This window comes from Cupressus sempervirens, chromosome 6 (genome assembly GCF_028749045.1).
Source record: "Cupressus sempervirens isolate cs-2001-9-10 chromosome 6, ASM2874904v1, whole genome shotgun sequence".
NCBI lineage: Eukaryota > Viridiplantae > Streptophyta > Pinopsida > Cupressales > Cupressaceae > Cupressus > Cupressus sempervirens.
In genome coordinates, this window is record NC_143123.1 from 272,656,955 (window position 1) to 272,678,585 (window position 21,631).

Genomic DNA, 21,631 nt, shown 5'->3' on the forward strand with positions numbered 1-21,631 from the left:
TGTATCAAAGGATGGAGTTTCCATACACTGTACTGCAAGAGGCTATTATCCAAGTCTATTTTGGGACAATGGATTCATTAACTTCTATTTTTCTAAGAAGGCTCCCACCCAGAGACATTTATACCATTGAAAAGGTTTTCAAAGAGGCTATTACATTCACAAGTCAAGTTACTACTGCTCCAATGCCAACAATTACATATTCAATATATGGGTCTCAAAAGACCACTTTCTTTGAGCAGAAGGCAGTTGGATCCACTGAAGTAGAAAGCAATATGGCTAGAGAGCTTAAGGCCATGAAGGAGATGATGTCTCTTTTATCCAATGAACTCATCAAAATAAAGTTGAATTCCTCAAGAAACCAAGACAATCATCCAAGACAACTTTCTACCCAAAATAATTATTCTCAAAATTAGAGTGGAAATTTTGGCCTTTACAACAATGTCAACAATGAGAATAATCATATTACAGGAATGAGTCCAAGTAAAAATTAGTATGAACACAATGATGTGTCGGATCAGCCTCCCCAAATCATGGAGAAACAACCTTTGCAGTTTAGTGCAATGATGTGTCGGATCAGCCTCCCCAAATCATGGAGAAACAACCTTTGCAGTTTAGTGCAATGATGTTTGAATCATATGATGAATCTACAAGAGGACTAAATGATGAAGATGGTCAAGAGGAGTTTGCGTTCCCATTCAATAAAGAAATTCTTCCAAGTATTGATGTTGCAATAAGTGTAGATATGCCAAGAAATCTTAAGGGTGCAGGAAAGTTTGAAGTTCCAAAACTCCATAAAGTTGCAAAAAGTGATGGAAATGCAGAAGATCCCGAGGTTGGTGAGATTTTTGAATCACAAAGTCATCAAGAAGAAGATACCGGTTCTTCCTACTATGATATTGATTCCCCATTGGATAAAGATAAGATATCTCCCTCAAAACAAGATTTGTCATTAGAAGAGATGGATAGAGTGTTCAATTTGGTCTCAAGCTTGACTGAGGAAATTTCTATTTGCGGGTATTCCACACACATATCAAACCAAGCAATAACTAACTCATGTAGGATCCATCCATTTGGGTTCCATTCAGAAGAAAGTTGTTCGAATTTCTTGTTAGCTTGGGAGATTGTAATGGAGGGAAAATATGATTTTGAACAAGCTTCTTTGGGATATGAGGCAGAAAACATCTTGGTCGATGATAGTAATGAATCTTGTAATTCGGAAGGGAGGCTGGTAATTGAGTTTTCTAGTCCAAGGGAGCCTAGAGCAGAACCTAAAGTGTTTCCATGTGCACGTGAAGTGGTGTACCATGAGATGAGACCACCAAAAGGAGAAATTACAATGTGTGAGTGTACCCCTATGGTGGGGGACTTGCTAGATCAGGTGATATCTTTCCATCATCCCTCTCAATTTGATATTTTCAATTTGAATATGATGCTAAAGGTAAGAGAACTTGTTTGTGGATTAATCATGGCCATAAAGAGTTATCACAACTTCTAATTTTGTGTGATTTGTGCTCCGAATTTGAACCAAGATTGTCTAGCCTTTATTTTTCTAAGTACAAAGACAAGTCAACATTTTTGAGAACTATATGGGGTGGTTCATTACTATTGCACATAATGAGAAATCTACTAATAACTACCCCACATTCTTATTATTCAATTTTTTCTGTAAATAGGTTTTTGTTTTTGTTTTTCTTAGTCTTTTTAGTCTTTCTAGTTAGGTGTTGCATGTTTTCTTTCAGCCGTGTGTTCATTTTTTAAAAGTTATGTTAGTCCTAGGGGGTAAGGTGTACTTGAGATTTTTCTCAAGATTTTACTGACCACTCTTTGGTCCTGATTTTAGGAGGAGGTCTTTCTTTGTCAAAACATTTGGACAATTGTGTGTTTTATACCAACCAAGCAACAAACATTCCTTGTGGAATTAGGGGACTTTCAGTTTGGAAATCAGAAGCCTAGACCAACAAGCTCTCAACACTTTGAAAATTTTAAGATTTGACCATTTTGGGTGCTGTTGAATTCAAGTCGAAGATGATGAGAAATGATCCAAACTCTGACTAGTTCAAACAGGAGGGGTCTCCTCGAAAGGTTGCTAAGATCATTGTTTGGCATGAGAGTTTCCTAAAAAGTTTTAAAAGAGGAATGCAAGGGATGTTCATAAGAGATCGAATCCAAAAAATGACACTGATGTTTTGACTACATAGTCTAAGCATGGTCAGGATACAGAATTTAAAAAAAAAAAAAAAAAAAAGACAGTGTCAAATCTGAAGGATTCTAAAAGATCTGAAATGGCTAAAGATACATTGCAAAACAAAGTGTCTTGTATTCAAAAGCATTGTTTCATCAAAAGTAACGTGTTGAATGACATGGAGCAATTATGCAAAAGGCCAAAAATTAAAAGAACGTGACATCCCACCAAGAGCCCTCGAACTAATTCTCTCATCTCGTCAAGCAATTGATTGATAAAGAGCCTTCATGGAGATTTCGAATGAATAAGCTCGGAGTGGAAGATTGTTTTGAGTTGTCAAAAAACTCTGATTGATTGCAGTTTGACACATAAAAAATAATTAATACACAATGCACACACTGAGTTGGAAGGTTTTGAGTTTTGAGATTTTGACTGAGAAGTCATCCAAAAGATGCTTGGGATGTTTGAAGCTTGGTTGGTGTTTAACACATGTCAAAGGAATGTTTGCTGATGAAGAAATGCCTTGGTCATTTCTTCCTTTTTTCGGGGCTATTTGTTGTGGTGTCCACAACACACGCCCCATTCCTCACTAGGAATGGGGACCCCCTATTTTTTTCGACTCCCGGACTCATAGTTTGAGAGTCAGGAGAAGAAGAGTTTTATTAGACTTAGAATTTTAGAGTCAAATATTTGAAAAAATCACAAAAAAAATAAAAAATTTGAAAAACACAAAAAATTAAAAAATTTTGAAAAACACAAAAAATTAAAAAATTTGAAAAAAATAACAAAAAAGCAAAAAAATTAATTTTTTTTAAAAAAATAAAAAATAAAATTATAGATTTTGCATCACGCGCACCTCTCATGGAGGTGCGCATGCACACCTCTCGTGGAGATGCGCACGCACGCCTCTCATGGAGGCACCGCAGGCGTGCATCCTCCATGGGGGCGCCGCGCGCACCTCCCATGAGGTGCACGCGCGTGCATCCTCCATGGGGGCACCATGCGCGTGTCCTCCATGGGGGTGCGCTGCGTGTGCATCTGGGTGCGCACTCCCAAAGCACCATGTGCCCTTGCCAAGCTATCCTTTCACTTCCAATTTTGTCTGAATAGCCATAAGAGGGGTTTAAAATATATCGTTTAAGTATAAGTTGACGTAATTTCTTATACTTAAGATATATTTTAATATATGCGACGAATCTTTTGAGATAAGTTTTAGACCTCCCCGAGATAAGATAACGATTCTAGGAAATTTTAGGGCTTCAGAAATCTAGACTTAGCCAAATTTTAGGGCTTTAAGATTTCAGACTTAGCCAAATTTCAGGATTCACCTCCAGTTTTGTTTGAGTAGCTAGTGCATCTTTACTATGCATTGTTAACTCTATGGACTAATGTTTGCTTCTTTTGTAGGTAAAAATGGCATCCTCAACTTGTCAAGGTCATAACTTTTGACTTGGGCCTTAGAATTGAGAACCGCTTACACTGTTGGAAAGAAGAACTGAAGATCTAATTTCACTCCCTAAAACAGTGAGCCTTCGACTGTCCAATTTTAGGGACCGACGAAGGTTCCAACTTGAAATTTTGAGCAAAATACCTCCAAAAAGGTCATTTAAAAATGCCTAAGAAAATTTGCAAAAAAATATGAAAAAGTTTCAAACATTTGATCGTCTTGGATAATCTGGATCACTTCGTTTCTCACTGGGAAGGATTGTACAGGTGGAGAGAAGACAAAGGTTAAAGATACAGAGGTTGGACACATAAAGCAAATGAGGTTCCTCATCTTATGCAGCTATTAGGGACAAGATTCAATGCAGGTGCCTTGAGATTTTCGATTGAAGAAGTAGAGGGAGTGCAAGTTTATGGAAGTAATTGGCTATAAAGAGGGTGTAAATAATCAGAAAGGGGCATGGAGCATATACAAAAAGTGATCTAAAACCTCATTTGAGCAAAACCCAGAAACCGTTTTCAAAATTGAGAACTTTGATTTTTTAGCGAATTGAGCTCCGCAAGTCCGCAGGTACGCAGGTCCGTAGCTCCACAGGTATGTAGGTTCGTAGGTTCACATTTTCATGTAGCTTCACAATTTAGAGGTGCGCCGACAGTTAACTGCCAGTTCCAAAAATAACACTTTCCATGCAATGGGAGCGCATTTTGACGACAAGTTAACTTCGACACACATCAAGTGAAGGGCCAACTTCTATTTTTAGTGTCTCCATGCACTTCCACTTTGACTAATGGCTTCCTCCTACTTTCTCTCTCATGCTTTCATTTTTTTTGACATGTAAAGGGCTCATGCATCTAATTAATGAATAAAATATGGATGGAGTCCCTCTAAGCACCGGTTAGATTACCAGTTTGTATATATTTAGTTTGTTTTAATATTTTAAAAGCATTTTATTGCATCAAGATATCTCTCACTCTCAACACAAATTAAGGAGAAGATTTCTTATAAATACCCCATTGGAAAATGTAAAAAAGGCTACTATTATTATGCAATAAAGTTATGCTTTTGGTGTTAGCATTTGAAGTGTAGTTATTCTTGCCTGAATGTTTCATTGTTTTGTGAATTTTATTCATGAGATTGTGATTGAGCCAAAGGTTTATTGCATTTTTTTTGGTTGTACGATCTTTTAGTTCTAGTGTTTGCTACAGATATATGAATTCTGTTGACATAACAAGCTTGAGAAGAGATCACCCGATTGTGTCTACATAACTTTTTGTCTTGCATGAGCGCACTTTCTGTGGCCTTGTGATTTGATGAAGAGTGAAACATCATTCGATTTGTTAAAGATTCTCATTGATGATTGCATTTGTGGATTCTAGGAAGCGTTGCTCTTGTTTTCATTGGTTTCCTACCGATTTCTTCGAAGGTTTAACTCGCAACATGTTGTGTTCTGTAGCTTATGTCTATTTAGGAATTTCAATTTCAAGTTATTTGATTTCATGTTATTTTCTTTCAGTTTCATTATTTTCTTTGCTAACCCCCTGTTAGAATAGGACCTCATAGTAGATGCATTGTTAGAATTGCATTCATTGAAAAAATAGAAAATACAAAAATATTGTTCTTTTGGTGTGATATTTTGAGACTGCAAACAGATTTTACTTTGATTCCAAGACAAAAGAGTTTTTTTTTTTAAACTAGCAAAGGCCTCCTCGTAAACACTCACATTTATCTTCTACTGAGCGGATTTTGGTACGTCGCAAGACAAAAACTAAACCTTGGAGTGGATCCTTAAAAAGATTTTCTTTTTAAGAGAGTAATTACACTATGGATTCATGTTGTTGACCTCATGCAAAATGAACGCCCAACAGGCCATCACATTAAATTCATAGCTTGGCAACCAAATTTTCATAAAAAACTACATTGAAAATACTGAATCTATAAAATGGATGGAGAGCATAGAGATTCCAGTAGAATTAATGGAAGAATCGACCATTAAAAAAATTGGTAATTCATTAGGAACAGTAATAAGCTTCGAAGATAATATCAACAAAGTTAATAAAATTAGGGTTTTGGTCAAAACAAACCAAAATTCAGTGAATAGAAAAATCATTACTAATAGATCTATTTATAATTTAACCTTCAAAGAATTCTCCTTAGACATTAATAAAATTGTAGATTCAAACTTACCAAAAATATATATAAAATCACTTTAAAAAGAGGACTGGCAAAACATCCATAAGGATGGAAGATATAATCAGCGAAACTATAAGTTCTAGAGAATGTTTGGTTGAGGGACAAGTAGCAAATATTAACAAGGAAGGTATACCAGAAAGCAAGGAAGACGTGATAGACATTGGAGAGGTATCAAAGGAAATGTTGGAAGCTGACAAGAAGGAAAACATCAATTATCTGCACTCATTAAACAAATTCAAAAATTGTTTGGATTGTTAACTGGAAAAGGAAGTCATAGATGAAATGGACTTGAACATATTGAATTTAAATAAATTGTTGCATGAAGCTCTCTTAATCCAAATCGACCTAATAGATCAAAGTCTATTAGCGAAAGAACTTCATAGGGAGCATAAACGAAAGAAAATAAAAACTACTGAAATAGGAGAGACATCAGGAAGTGGTGATATTCAAATAGAAGATCAGAAGAATGAGAAAGAAATAAATCACGTCTGGCATTAAGAACTGTTAGTGTAATTTTTTATTTTTCCTATTTTGCTAGGTTTTTCCTACACTTTTAATAATCTCGCTTAGGTTAATAAAGCATGTCTTATTAGGTGAATGGTTGTGAGGTGTCACCTTCCTACATGTGAGCATCCATTAGCTATCTTGGGAAGATACTTTTCTATCTTTAGTCTGATAGATGGTTGCTCCTCATTGGTTGGTGTTGCCACCTCCTCCCTCTTCCTAGCCTATATAAGCATGCTACCTGGCTTGTATTTGCATCTCTTGTTTTGCATCCCCTTAATGCTATTTTGCTTCCAGCATTTGCATTACTCTCTTGGAGACTAACTCTATGATGCTATTTTGATTTTGTATCATTTGCATTCATAGTTTAGATATTTACTCTTTGCACTAGTTTTCTGGGTTATTAATCTTTTCAGATTCTAACAAGAACAAAGAGAACAAAAGAGAGTTGAGCAAAACACAGAAGTCCTCCAAGAAATTGTCTCTCATAGGGATAACATAAAGCAAGAAATTATCATACCATCAATAGATTCTGCTCAATGGAGTAATATAACAATTAGAAAAAAAGGGAAAAAGAAAAGGTATAAATTTTGGCAAACCTCTAGTAATGGGCAGGACATGTTTGCATTAGATTCAAGAGAAACTGACAAAGCTCTGAGAGAGACACTTCCCTCTATTGATATAGACAAAATCTGGTGGAATTTGACAGTAAGTAGTCCTATTAAAGAAAATAGAAATGCAGAGGTCAAAGAGTCAAGGAAAAACCAGAACATTAATGAAGAGGAACAACAAATTAGTAATCTATTGATCAAAGAAATCATCTCAGAATAAAACTAGGAAGGTAAGGAATCAACAACTGTAGAAAAGGTGGAAAAAGAGCAAAATCTTGAAAGAATAGGCATAACAGAGAATCGAGAAGGTTTGAAGACTCCCATGTGTGCTAAATCAAAGCAGAAAAGGGGAAGGAAATTGATAAAATAACTAAGACAGGCAACAACATAGGTAAAGGAGCAAACCGAGATTTTTTATCTATAACACAATGGGAAGGGGAAGTTCCTTCCCAAGGAGTAATGAAGATAACTAACTGGAATGCTAGGGGGTCTTAACACCCCTAGCAAAAAGCACTTGCTTAAGCGTAACCTCACCCTATTTGATTTTGATATTACATTATTACAAGAAACTAAACTTAATAAAGAAGAAGGATTGAAATTAATTCAAAAATTGCACAAATGGAAAGCTGAGTTACAACATTCTCAGGGAGCATCAGGAGGATTGAGAATCATATGGAATTCTTGGCAAATCAGTATAGAATTACTCTCCTCCCAGACAAATTGGATGGGAGCAATAATTGTCAGCACTGAAACGAATCTTCAAACTATCATAATTAATGTATATGGGCCTTCACTACCTACATGGAAGCTAGTAGTCTAGGAAGAAATCAATGCATTCCTAGAAACTATTATTATAGGAGGAGATTTTAATGCAGTTTTAATTAAGGAAGAAAAATAAGGAGGAAATAATCAAGTATGCAAATCTATGGAAGACTTCAAAAACTAGATTAAAAAAGATTCACTTATGGATATCAAAACAAAAAATGGTATCTATACTTGCACTAACAGAAGAAAAGGATTTTGTTATATAGCATAATGATTGGATAGATTTCTCCTCAAAGGAGAGCTCAGGTTGGAAAAGATGGTTAATGCAGAAATCCTTCCTATGGCTGGATCAGACCATTTCCCAATAAAATTGGAGATCAAAGAATAGAGCAAATTGGCAGGAATCCCTTCAAATGTGAGAAAATGTGGTTTCAGGACAAAGCTTTCATGGATCATGTCACAGAATGGTGGTAGGAGGAACAATTTGAAGGTTCTAAAATGTTTTGCCTGATCTCAAAACTAAAATATGTTAAAGAAAATATATTAAAATGGAATAATCATCATTTTAAAAATATATTTAAAGAAAAAGTAGAAATTGAAGAAAAAATTAGTAAGCTAAATAAAGAAATTATAAAAAAGGAATGAACAATGAATCCTTTCTTCTAGAAAAAGAATATTTAATAAAACATGAAGAAATTCTAGCTAAAGAAAAAAAATTCTGGAGATAGAAATCCAGAGAAAAATAGCTCCTAGGAGGGGACCGCAACACCAATTTTTATCACAATAGCACTATTTCTAACAGAAACTATATTAATATTTTAAAAATCAAGAATTTAGAGGGGGAGCAAATAAAAAACCCTATAGAAATTGCAGACATTTTCATCAAGTACTTCAGTAACACGCTTAATAATTACAATTCCTCAAACATAACAGCTTAAGAAGAAATGTTAAAACACATACCCAGGCTGATTATGAAAGAGGATAATAAATTCCTTTCTGAAGCTTTCTCTCTACAAGAGGTTAAAACTACACTCTTTAGTGTGAACCTAGACAAATCACCGGGTCCAGATGGCTTTCAAGCTTTCTTCTTTCAACAATGTTGGGACATTCTAGGAGAAGAGTTATGGAAAGCCTTGGAAGCCACACATAATGGAGGTTCTATCCTAACTGAAATAAACCACACATTTTTGACACTCATCCCCCAAAAAAATGAAGGCATGATGCCAGGGAACTTTAGGCCTATTGCATTATGTAACACTATTTACTGGATTTGTTCCTAGTAGATCTATCTTAGATGGAATTTTTATTATACAGGAAACTATTCACTCGGCTATTAAAAATAAGGAAGCCTATATGTTACTCAAATTGGACATTCAAAAAGCTTATGATAAGGTAGATTGGAGATTTCTTTGTAAAATGTTAGAGGCCTTTGGCTTCTCAAAACAATGGGTCAACATTATTTTTCAATGTATTTCAACTCTCAAAATTTCAATCCTCATTAATGGTACCCCGAAAGGTTTCTTTAACATATCTCGGAGTATTAGACAAGGAGATCCTATTTCCCCATTTCTATTCATCATTATGGTAGAAGCTTTCAGAAGGACAATTAAAGAAGCGCAATTGGAAAGGAAAATTAAAGGGGTAAAAGTCACAAATGAAGTAGAAAATACCACCCATCAACAATTTGTTGATGACACCATTCTTGCTGGAATCAACAGTATACAAGAGGTAGATCATATTCAACATATTCTAGACTCATACACTAAAGCATCAGGGCAAATGATTAATGCTAGAAAATCAAAAATCTTTTTTCTCAATACTTATGAGGAAGTTGAAGATCAAATCTATAAAAAAACTAGGATTCAAAAAAGGCAATTTTCCATTTAAATATCTAGGGATTTATCTCGATAAAAGCAATTATATCAACCCAGGATGGGAAGATATTCTCAAGAAAATTGACAACCAAACAAAATCATGGAAAGGAAGGTGGTTAAAAAAGGTCAGAACAATGACTAATATCAAAGCAGTGTTATCGACCATTCCTATCTATCAACTTTCTTGCTCTCATCTCCCCCAAAAGTATCAACTCAAATTTGGAAAGTAACCTATGAAACTTCTTTTAGAATGGATTAGAGGATAAGAAAAAAGCAACATTAATCAGTTGGAGTAAAATCTGTAAACCAAAAGAATTTGGTGGTCTAGGGATCAAAATTTAGAATGGCAAAATGAAGCCCTTGGGGTTAAACAAGTATGGAGATTATATCAAGAGAGAGATAGGAAATGGATGAAAATTCTATTTCAAAAATACCTAAACCCTTTAGACAAAACTTCATGTTTCAGAATCAAACCCACCCCCCCCAAAGGTTCTGTAGGATGGAATTTCATAGTTAACTATAGAAAATTGATCTCCAAGTACCTCACTTGGGACATAGGGAATGGAGATGATGCTTTATTTTGGGAAGACTCGTAGAATAGAAACCCCCCTCTTAATAGTTTAGACATTTCACTTGAAGTAATATCGCTCCTCAAAATCCTTCATGGAACTAAAGTGAAAGATTATATAGAAGAATCTGATACAAAAATGGATTAAAAATAGAAATGGAAACCGTTACTTGAAGATGGTATTAACCAGTCAGAGAGGGAGAAGTTGGAACTCATTCTAAAAAATTGACCTATTACAATCAAAGATAGGGAGGATAAACTTATTTGGGCAGCTTCAAAACATGGATGTTATAAATTTAAGGACAGATATAGAATGATTACCAATTCATAAAAATGGGAAGTTAACACCCTCCTTATGGATTTATGTTGGGATCCGGCCAGCCTTCCTAAAGTAGGAATGTTCCTCTGGGTAGCTATGCAGAAAAGAATATTAACACCAGATTTGAAGGACTTTCAAGACGTATTCTTTGTAAAGAGGCAGAAGAAAATTTTGACCATATCTTATATGCATGCAAAGTAACATAGGACTGTTGGAGATGGCTCCAAAGTAAATTGAATTGGATCTCCCTGTTAGCTAGCAATTGGATAGATCACTTATTAGGCTGGCCTAAAGATGTCTCCAAGAGAATCTATGGTAAAATTTGGAATATTTCTCCAGCAATAGCTTTATGGGAGATTTGGAAAGAACAAAATTGACAATTTTTTCTAGACCATAGCCTATCTGAGCAAGCTTTTTATGCTAAAATAGAAGTGGCTATTTTGGAAGTGATGAATAGTGATCTCAGGAAGAAATTGAGAGAAGAAGGATCCTTCTCTGATTGGGATGCTAAAATTAAAAAAATGGACATTGCTAATTAACCCCCCCTATATTATAAAAAGAAGAATAATCTTGCCAGATTAACCTATAAATGGGAACCCCCACCGCCAGGGTGGAAAAATTTGAATTTTGATGGAGCAAGAATTAGATGTTTAATTAGAGATGAGTTTGGTAATTTTTTAGTAGAAAGATCCAAACCACTAGAAAAGGTGTCGAATAATATTATAGAACTGGAAGCAGTCGAGGAAGGTATTAATCTTAGTGTAAAACTCAAAATTAAAAAGTTAATGATTGAAGGGGACTCCAAAAGTATTATTAATGCTCTCAGAAAAGGAGTAACCCCAAATTGGGTTTTAAATTCAAAATTAGAAAATATCATGAAATCGCTCTCTGCATTCAAAGAAGTAAGATTCTTGCATATCTTCAGAGAAGGAAATAAGGAGGCTAATAAATTAGCTAATTTGGGAACCGATAGTTTTAATATCCTATCTTTTAATCATATTTTTGATCTTTAATTATGGTTGAATCCTTCAAACTTATCATATTCCTGCATGTGAATTGATTTCGTATGACTTGGGCAGAGTACCTAATATTATGAAATCTTACTTTTGAGTGATTATTATCCCCATGATGAATTTGAGTGGCACTTTTTTTATCATTGGGATGTCATTACCATTATTTCGCATCTAGAATTTTCTCTCGCCCCTATATATCAGTGATTTTGAGATTCATTTTCACTTATCATGGAAAGCGACTGATTTCGATAAAGTCATAGGTTGAGGTCTAGTTTAGGTCTCATGGATTCAAACATTAGTCTCTTTCATGCCTTTGAAAATTGCACAATGGTATTTTGTGGGCCGATAAAATTGGAGAGATGGAATCGACTTCTCCGACCATTAGATGATATGAGTTGGGTTGTTGTTAGTCGGGCCTTAGGTGAAGGGATTTTTAGCTATGAATACTCTTGGAGGACTAATAGTGACATAGTAGGGCTTTGGGTAGGATGTTCAGCCAGGGCTGGGGTGGAAAAATGGGACATCATTATACTTACCCATAATATTTTTGATCCTTGTTGGTTAGTAGGGTTGGAAATTGCAGCAGCCAACATTGATGCTAGGCTTCACATCCCCCTTCCTGACTACGACATGGAATTTGAAATAGATAGTCCAGAAATAGGTAGGAGTCCAAGGTGACCATGCTTGGTAATTAGGGATAATGTTAAGTTCTTCTATGAATGGCCGAGAATGAAACTGAGCATCAACTTCCTATTAAGGTGGAGGGGAATTGTTGATGGTAGGGACTAGTTAATCAATTATTTGAGGGCATATGATGCCTACATTCATCCAGATGTAGATTTTTCTAACTTGGAAGAAGTGGAATTTTGTTTGCCCAATTATGACAAAACTAGTAGGGGAAGAACAACATACGAATTCTCTCCAAGCTCAAAAGCCTCCTCTTTGCATGAAGCTACAAAAATTATAATGGTTTTTAAGAAAATATGATATACTCATGTAATATGGGCAATTTTGTATGTTTTCAATGCCCAAAATTTTGGTTATTGCATTATATTAGTAGTAAGATGCCTTATGTAGAAAGCCTTATCGGCTTTAACAGTTAAAACTATTTTTGTAGGAAAAATTACAATAGTGCCCTCTTCTACTTTATCAGTGGTGAATCAATACTGTGTATTTCAAAACTTATAATATAAGATAATATTAAGTACTAACATTCTTGCCTTGTTTCATGGTTTCAGTTGCAACCTATGGTTTGGTATCATTTGTTATCATGGAAAACTATAATTAGGATGAAACAATTTTATTTGTGTGCCTCCTGGATATGTGGTAATCAGTTTTTAAATTCAGTGCATTCACATCAAACAGTGAATATGATACGCGTGTTTCAGTTTACCCTTCTCTTCACTTTAAAAGTTTTATTAGAACGTCTCTTTCGCATAAATTTGGTATCGATTTGCTCCCCCTTTAAGTTTTTTATTCATATAATAATTCTTAACTGACACGCATTATTATTATTAATACATATTACATTAATCACGATAAAATGTCATGATATACATATTTTACCTTTTTAATTATTCATTTTTATCTTAAAAGATCAACTTAGTAAAAAGAAAAAAGAAATAAGCAAGAATAAAATAATTATTAATATTATGATTCAAATTAAAATTATAATTAAACCCATTATTTATAAATAAATAATTTTTAACTTGGACTGGTCCTCTAGATTTTGTTTTAAGATAGTGATGGATTATTTATTCCTCTAACCCCTAATGCTTTGTTGATTGCAGTGATTTGCAAACAGTTATTTGGTTACCACTCCCTTCTCAATTCTGAGACCTTATGAAAGATTCAATTTAAATTTGTATTACTCTAATGTTGTAATTCACTAGGGTATGCCTCTTTTATTTATGCATAATATAGGACTTTAGTCACGGGCAAGACTAGAGGTTTTCTTTCCCCATTTTTTCCTACCAGTGCTCGTCAGAATGGTGGACAGCTTGTATTTTTTTATTTAATTAATAAAATTAACCATGGCCTTGGCTGTTTACCGATTTAAAAAAAACAAAAACAAAAACCAAACAAATTATTGTAGTAATTTTTTTTATTAATGTGGTAATTAATTATAATTTTTTTTAAAAAAATTTGCTTGTAGATCTGATAGGAAATAATTGTAACAATCAAATTTATCCAATTAAAATCTGGCTTTCATTTTCAAACCCTATCCCGATCTTAATTTTCTAAAAAATCATCTTTTCCAATAAGAGTTTTTCAATTAATTTCTCTCACAGACAATACAATAATGAATAACGATCATTTTTCAAACAAGGGTTTCAACCAAAATCAATCTCTGAAACAAGATCCATAAACAAGCATGAAAAAAAGAGAGTGAAAATCTGAAATAATCTATTGTGATAATTTCAACAAATTTTTTACCTTGATTTGATCCCAACCAGACAAACTCTCGAAAGTTGCAAGAATTCCCCTCTCTCGAATCCCTTTTTGAAATTTGTTCCTCCAAACCTATGTGTGGAGAATTGAGCTCTAATTTCTTAATAAAGAGTTTTCTCCTTTAGGGTTTCAATTTTATGAACATGTAAAACATTTTCTTTACTATTTTAATTTATTTTAATTTCATGTGCAAACTTTTCACATTTTAATTAAAATAAACTTTATTTAATTTATTCTCTCTTGCTTTTATTAAATAACAAGATGTATTTAGAATAGAAATGGAACGGGAGTGGATGCACCAGACATTTGAACGATGGGGGCAATGATCAACAGCCTTAGGAAGGAGGTTTGATGGACAAGATACAGAGAGATACTCGATTTTCAGGCACCATGAAGGCTGGTCTTATGGGAACCAACTTGGTCAAAAATGGCCAATGAACTACTTCAGGAGGAATGGAGGGCATCCAACATTTCCCTCTTACCAGGAACAAGGATGGTTCTATCCTCCACAAATAAGGATGAATGGAAGGAATGAATGGAAATGGGGAAATGGGAGGAATGGGAGTGATCTTTTCTACAAATGGTTTGATAAGTTTGATTACTCAAAGATTGCCCATAAGTTTTACAGACCGAAGTAAACAGAGGAAGTAGCAATAGGGGAGAAACTAGAAGAGAAAGAGCCAACCCACATCTTAGAAGACAATGTCACTTATGAGGTAATTCTATTATCTGTATTAATAGTGATAGCTTGAATGAATCTGTTAAAGATTCGAGAGAGAAAGCCTTCTTCTTTAAATGGCTGGGTTCATGGCCATCGGTTAGAACTGTTAGGATGGGTTGCAAATCTTTATGGGGGGTGGAATGCAGATTAAAAACCCTTATGAATGGTTTCTATATCAGATTAACACCATGTAGAGAAAACAAAGAAGCCATAATAAGCAATGGTCCTTACTTATTGGAGGGAAAGGGTATCATTAACAAGGAATGGAGGCCAAATTTTGACTCGAGAAAAGAAAAAATATAGTCTCTCCCTATTTGGGTCAATCTTCAAAACCTACCAACAGAATATTGGGGAGAGAAGGTGCTAGAATAAATCGGTAACACAATAGGAGATTATGTAAGTTCAGAGATGGTCCTAAATAAAATAGACTCATCTTCCCATCCGAGGCTCTTAATTCTTTTAAAGGAAGGAAACCCATGCCTAGATTTCATCAATCTAAGCACAAAAAATGGAGTTTGGAAGCAACAGATTGAAATATGGGAAGGAGAGGAAAATAGCTCTAAATTAGAGATAGACATGAATGTTAGGAACTGGAAAGGGAAAGGTTTGGAGGTAGACAAGCTCCTAGATGATTTGAAAAGTTGGAAGGTAGATGTTGCAAGATCTACAAGCAAACCACTAAACCCCCACTAGTTATTTTAAGGATAATCAGGAACTTCCTAAAGAGAGGGGAATTGAGGAAAGGGGTATGGAGAGTAGAGAAGATATAATTGATATTTTGGGGGAAAAAGAAAACTCCACTCAAGTGATAAGGGAAACTCCATGGGAAGAAGTGTTAGTTCCGAGGGCAAACAATGAGCTAGGAGACATCCAGTTAGCAGGTAGGGATCCACAAGGGAAGGTAAACTCTCTTGACAAATGGGGTAGGTTAGATTTTTAGAATGAAGTGATAGAAATGCATGATCAACAAAATATATTAGGAGAAAAGGTAGGTTTGAATAATTCTCCAAGTGGTAAGATTATCTTAGAAGATGAGGGGTTAGTGTTTAAAGACATTGAAGTTTCCCCAAGTAGGAATTTAAGTGAATCCTTTGAGGAAACTTTGGATAGCTATAGTGGTAAGGATGAGGAGGTGTCACCCATAGAAGAGGATCTTTTAAATGACCTTGGCTTAACAGAGGAGCCAGGCATAATGGAGGAGAGATCATTAGAACAAACCAACACCAAAAAGAAGAAGCCTCATGTTGGTAGGCAAGGTAAAAGAGGACCAAAACCTATCAGTGTCAAGCTGGAAATGGTAGGCAAAGAAGCAAGAAAAACCAAAATATTGAGATCAGGAAAAGGTTTAGCCTTTTCTTGGGATCCATGAAAACACTATCGTGGAATGTTAGGGGCTACAATGCCCCTGACAAGATATGATTGATCAAGAGGTGCCTTGATCAATCGAAGTCGGATCTTGTTTTTCTTTAGGAAACTAAGATCAAAGAAGAAGATTTTGGTAGTTTTAAAAACAAATTCAGGAGATGGGAATGTATGCTGACAGGAGTAGAGGGTGCTTCTGGAGGTCTAGCAGTTCTTTGGAAATCAGAAATAATATCTATTTTGGAGAGTTTCTCAAATGCAAACTGGCAATGGAAAAAGGTTTATGTCAAACATCTTCATTGCTTCTTTAGGATGATAAATGTTTATGGTCCAAATAATAATGCTCAGAAGAGAATATTATGGCAATCTTTGGCTGAGAAAGTGCAGGAGATGGGCAATGAGGTGACTATTTTAGGAGGGGATTTTAATGCCATTTTTAATCCAAAAGACAAAAAAGGGGGGAAAGGATGGATCTGAAAGTCAAAAGATTTCAGTGCTTTTGTCAATAACAATGGATTAATAAATATAAAATTCAAAAAAGGTGATTTCACATGGACCAATCGAAGAGAAGGATTCGTGCATATAGCTGAAAAGCTGGATAGGTTTTTAGTGGCAGGAAATTGGGCAGAGGCAATTTGGTCTTGTGATGCATAAATCCTCCCTTACCAAGGCTCAGATCATTTTCCTATATTTCTTCAGATTCAAGATGAAAAAACGTTGGATAGATGCCCCTTTAAATTTGAAGTAATGTGGATGAAAACTGAAGGTTTCTCAAAGATGATTGAGGATTGGTGGAAAAAGGCCCCTCCGAGAAAAGGTAATAAAGCTTTTATTTTCTTTAAAAAGTTGCAATATCTAAAGGAACAACTTAAAATTTGGAACCGTGAGCATTTTGGTAACATTTTTGATAAAGAAAAGGATGTTGAAGAGAAGTTAAAAATTCTAAGCCTCAAAGTTATAGAAAATGGAATGTTTGAAGAAGATTTCAAGTTGGATAAATTATTGAGGAAGGAATTGGAAGTTTGTTTAAATAAAGAAGAGACTTTTTGGAGGCAGAAATCTAGGGAAGTGTGGCTAAAAGAAGGGGACAGAAATACCACTTTCTTTCATAACTCGGTGAAAGTTAGAAGAGCAACGAATAGAATCTATGAAATCCAAGATATGAATGGAATTTGAAGAAAGACATTGAGGAAATAAATAAGGAAGCTATTTTTTTTTTCACATAAAGAACAACAAGAAGAAAGGGATAACTCAGAGATTGAGGAGGTTCTGAATAACATTCCAGCAATGATTACTGAAGCCCGAAACAAAGCTCTTATAGGGCTAATTAATGAAAGTGAAGTAGTTCAAGCCTTGAAAGGGCTAGGAGGGGACAAAGCCCCAGGTCTCGATGGTTTTCCAGCTATGTTCTTTCAAAAATTGAGTAATATTTTTCTTAAAGATTTATGGGAAGTAGTAGAGGAATCAAGGCAAGGTGGTTTCATCTTGAAAGATTTCAATAATACCTTTATAGCCCATATTCCAAAGAAGGAAACTCAACAAACTTATTATGACTTTAGACCCATTTCATTATGTAACATAGTTTATAAGATCATTTTAAAGGTGATGGCAAATAGACTTAAGCAGGTGCTTAACTCGATTATTTCTATAGAGCAGAGTGGTTCTATGCCAGGGCGATCGATTTTCAAAGGGGTAGTTGTGGCACATGAAGTAGTGCACACCATTCAAACTTCAAAATCACAAAAATGATGGTCAAGCTAGATATTCAAAGAACATATGATGAGGTAGATAGGGGCTTCATGTTGGAAGTGCTAAGCAGATTTGGTTTTAGCAAGGAATGGATCCAATGGGTAAGAAGTTGTATTCAAACTCCTCGTTTCTTAGTCTTGATTAATGGGAGCCCACAAGGCTTTTTTGAATAGGATAAGGATATTAGACAAGGGGATCCATTATCACCTTTCCTTTTTATCATCATGGCAAAAGTGTTGGGGAGGTTGATTAAAAAAAAAAGAGAACATGGTCAATGGAAGGGGTTAAAAATCACAAAAACAGTCGAACCTCTCACACACTTATAATTTGTGGATGATACTTTCTTAGTAGGTGTAGCAAGTTAAGAGGAAGCAAAGGTGATGAAAGACACTTTAGAGTTATATGGTAAAATTTCAGGACAATTTATAAATTGGAAAAAGTCAAAAAAAAATTTCTTCAATACTCCTCAGAATGTTAAATGCAGAATCTGTCGTATTCTGAATATAAAAATGGGGCTAATGCCAAATAAGTATTTAGGAATCCCATTTTTTGTAGGAAGAAACAAGTCAGAGTTATGGGACAAGCTTATTGAAAAGTGTCAAAAGAAAATGGAAGGTTGGAAAGGCAGATGGCTATCTCTAGTAGGCAGAATACTGATGCTCCAAACAGTCCTTTCAGCAATGCTAGTCTTTGCTATGATGTGCCTGGATATCCCAAAAAAAGTGGTATGCATAATGGAACGAAAAATGAGGAATTTTTTATAGAATGGATCCAATGAAGACAATAAGATTCCATTATTAGCATGGGAAAAAATATGTCGACCCAAGGATGAAGAGGGAGCATGCTTGAGAGATTGGAATTTAATGAACAAAGCACTTGGAGCAAAACTAATATGGGAAATATATGAGAATCCACAACTTTACTCGGTTACAGTTTTGAAAGGAAAATACTTAGATTCTATGGAAGACCAAAGGATTTTCACAATTAGGAATCCTCCAAGAGGATCAGCGATTTGGAAGTTTATGTTATCTTATAGAGAAGTGATAACAAAGCATATATCATGGCAGATAGGGGATGGAAAAACTACAAAATTTTGGGAAGACTCATGGAATGGGTTGGTTGTTCTAGGAAAAACAAATGAGGTTAATGAAGTGAAGTCTTACTTTAAAGAAACGTGAGGGAATTTAGTTAAAGATTACATGTATGAAAAGGATAGCTTGAATGGTAAAGAATGGAGCTGGCAGGATGTGACAAGGGAGGACTTGATAGAAGAACAAAAGATGTAGATGAAACTTATCTTCAAGGAAAGGAATGTGCTGCTAACTATCAGAAAAGACAAAATTGTATGGTGTGGATCTTTAGCAGGTAAGTATTCAGTCAAACTTGGGTATAATCTTTTAGCAAAAATGGGAAAGGAAGGCTTCCTTTCTAAGGAGCTCTGCTAGAATAAGGATGCACTGCCTAAAGCAGGGGCTTTTGCATGGCTCGCTTATAGAGGAAGGATTCTAATAGCAGAAAAACTAAGGAAAATATGGATTTTAGGCCCATCTAGATATCCTTTATGTGAGAGACAAGAAGAATCCATAGATCACTTATTAATCCAATGTCAATATGCTAGTAAGTGCTGGGATATAGTTCAATTTAAATTACAATGGCAAGGCCCAAGAGCATAGTTGCTAAGGGAGGCCTTTGATGGCTGGCCAAGGGGACATGGGAAGTCAACCTTGTCAAGTATTTGGCTAGTAGCTCCTTCCCTGATAATATGAGAGTTATGGAAGGAAAGAAATAAGAGGATCTTTAGGGGTGAAAAGGAAAGCTTAAGAAGATGCTTAAACAGAATAATCAATGCAATAAAAGAAACATTAAGTGTGTCGGTGACAAGAAGACAAGGAATGAGGATCCCATCTACAAAAGAAGACAGGCTTACGCAAAGATTTTGACCAGGAATTAGATTTAAATCACCCTCAAAAGCATTGGTTACAAGCAATAAAAAAGAAAGATAGGAGAAGATTGAATGGGAAAAACCATAGGAAGGTTGGATCAAAGTTAATTTTGATGGAGCTGCAAAAGCCAACCCGAGGGTTTTAGGGATTGGGTTAGTTTTCAGAGACAGTAATGGGCACTTTTTACTAGTAGGAGCAAAAAAACTTCCTAATGGCACAAATAACATTGTAGAATGCCATGCAGCTTTGATAGCAATTCAAATAGCCATCAAAGAGGGGTTAAAAGAATACATTTAGAAGGAGACTCTTTACTTACAGTGCAGGAAATTTCCAAACTTAGTGTTAATGCATGGCATCTGCAACCTATTATCAATCTCATAGAGCAAGAATTACAAAAATTTGAAGACTATAAAATTACCCATATTAAAATAGCAGGTAATAAAGAAGTGGACATCTTATCCAAAAAGGCTCTAATGATGAATGATGAGAAATTAAGGGTAGAAAAAGCATTTTTGCAAGGAGAGCTTTTTAAATTATTAAGTATATAAATTGTAAGGAAGGTTATAATTCCAAATAAATGCGACAGATGGAATGGCATGATGTCTAAAAGAATCCTAATCTGGACAAGAGTGTGAAATCTTTTAAAATGGAAAGAACGCAGGCTTTAATTTATAGAGAAATATAAGGAGGTCATCATCACAAATGAATTTTTAATGATCAGCATGCATTGGAGTTAAATAAGAAAGGGGGATGATAGACTGGTGTGGTAATAGTAGCTGAATAGTTTGGTGAATAGAGCAATGGAACCCTCATTCACGTTCAAAACATAGCATCAACTAAAAGCTCTATTTGAACATGTTGCAGACTAGCGTTTGAAAAAGATGTTAAAATTTCCTTCTCAAGTAGTGGTGGAGGCACTATAGAATACACTAGGCCCTCTTTTTCAAGATGCGGAGCATAGGTGGAAATTTTAGGTTGACATTGCAGCAATGACTATGGTGTGGGGTCTAGAGGTAGGCGAGCATGAACAGGTTGTGGGCTAGGTTATGAAACAACTCTTTGAAGACACCCTCATTCCAAACATGGAATCCATGTTGGAGTGGGCTCACCCGGGCTGGGCCTTCAACTATAGTGAGGGTTATGAAGATATAAAGGAAGGGCAGGAGAAAGGCATTGTTCCATTTGTATATTGGCCTACGGGGTTTTCAGATAAAGAGGCTTATGTGAATGAGCGTCGAGCACCATGGACCTCCCTTAAGGACGCTATCCTGGATTTTAATGCATAAAGACAACGGGGGACATTGAACTGGGTTTATCCAAGAAAGAAGAGTTCAGCTAGAGGAGGGCACAGAGCTTAAAGGAATGAAGGCTGAAACATTTTTTTGGTTTTTTTCTTGCAGGGTGAACATTCTCCCTTACAAAGATTTTAGTGTCAAACACGGTAGTAATGAAAAGGAAGTTTTTTGAAGCTACTCGTTCAACATGCGAGTAAGGTGCAGTGGATCAACAGATTACAAATAATGTAGTTTTGTGGATCAGCAAAGCAGAAGAAGCTACGAATTTTGTGAAAGCTGATGCACTGTAGAAGTTTAGTCTCTTTGATATAGTTTTTGTCGGATTATGTAATTCAGGTCAGGGGAATGTTTTTGAAAGGTCAAAATTGTATAGATGTTAACCCTTGGAAAATGTATTTTGTAAGCATGGCTGAAGCACAGATAGCAGATGTAAAGAGATAACAAGACATGTCGAATATTTTGTAAAGATGTAAAGAAGTTATGTATTTTTTTGGCTATTAATAAAATATATCTTATTACCGATAAAAAGAAGAAGAAGATGTATTTAGAAGTATATTTATTAATTTAACTAATAATAATATTTAAAGTTCATTATTAAAATGAAACTCCTAAATTAATTATTATTAAATAAAATAAATAT

The 21,631-nt window shown here is 35.1% G+C and overlaps 1 pseudogene; it reads left to right on the forward strand.

Annotated features, from left to right (window-relative positions):
* Window positions 1-21,631, forward strand: part of LOC149552284 (alcohol dehydrogenase-like 7) — a 66,819-nt pseudogene that overhangs the window by 22,662 nt on the left and 22,526 nt on the right.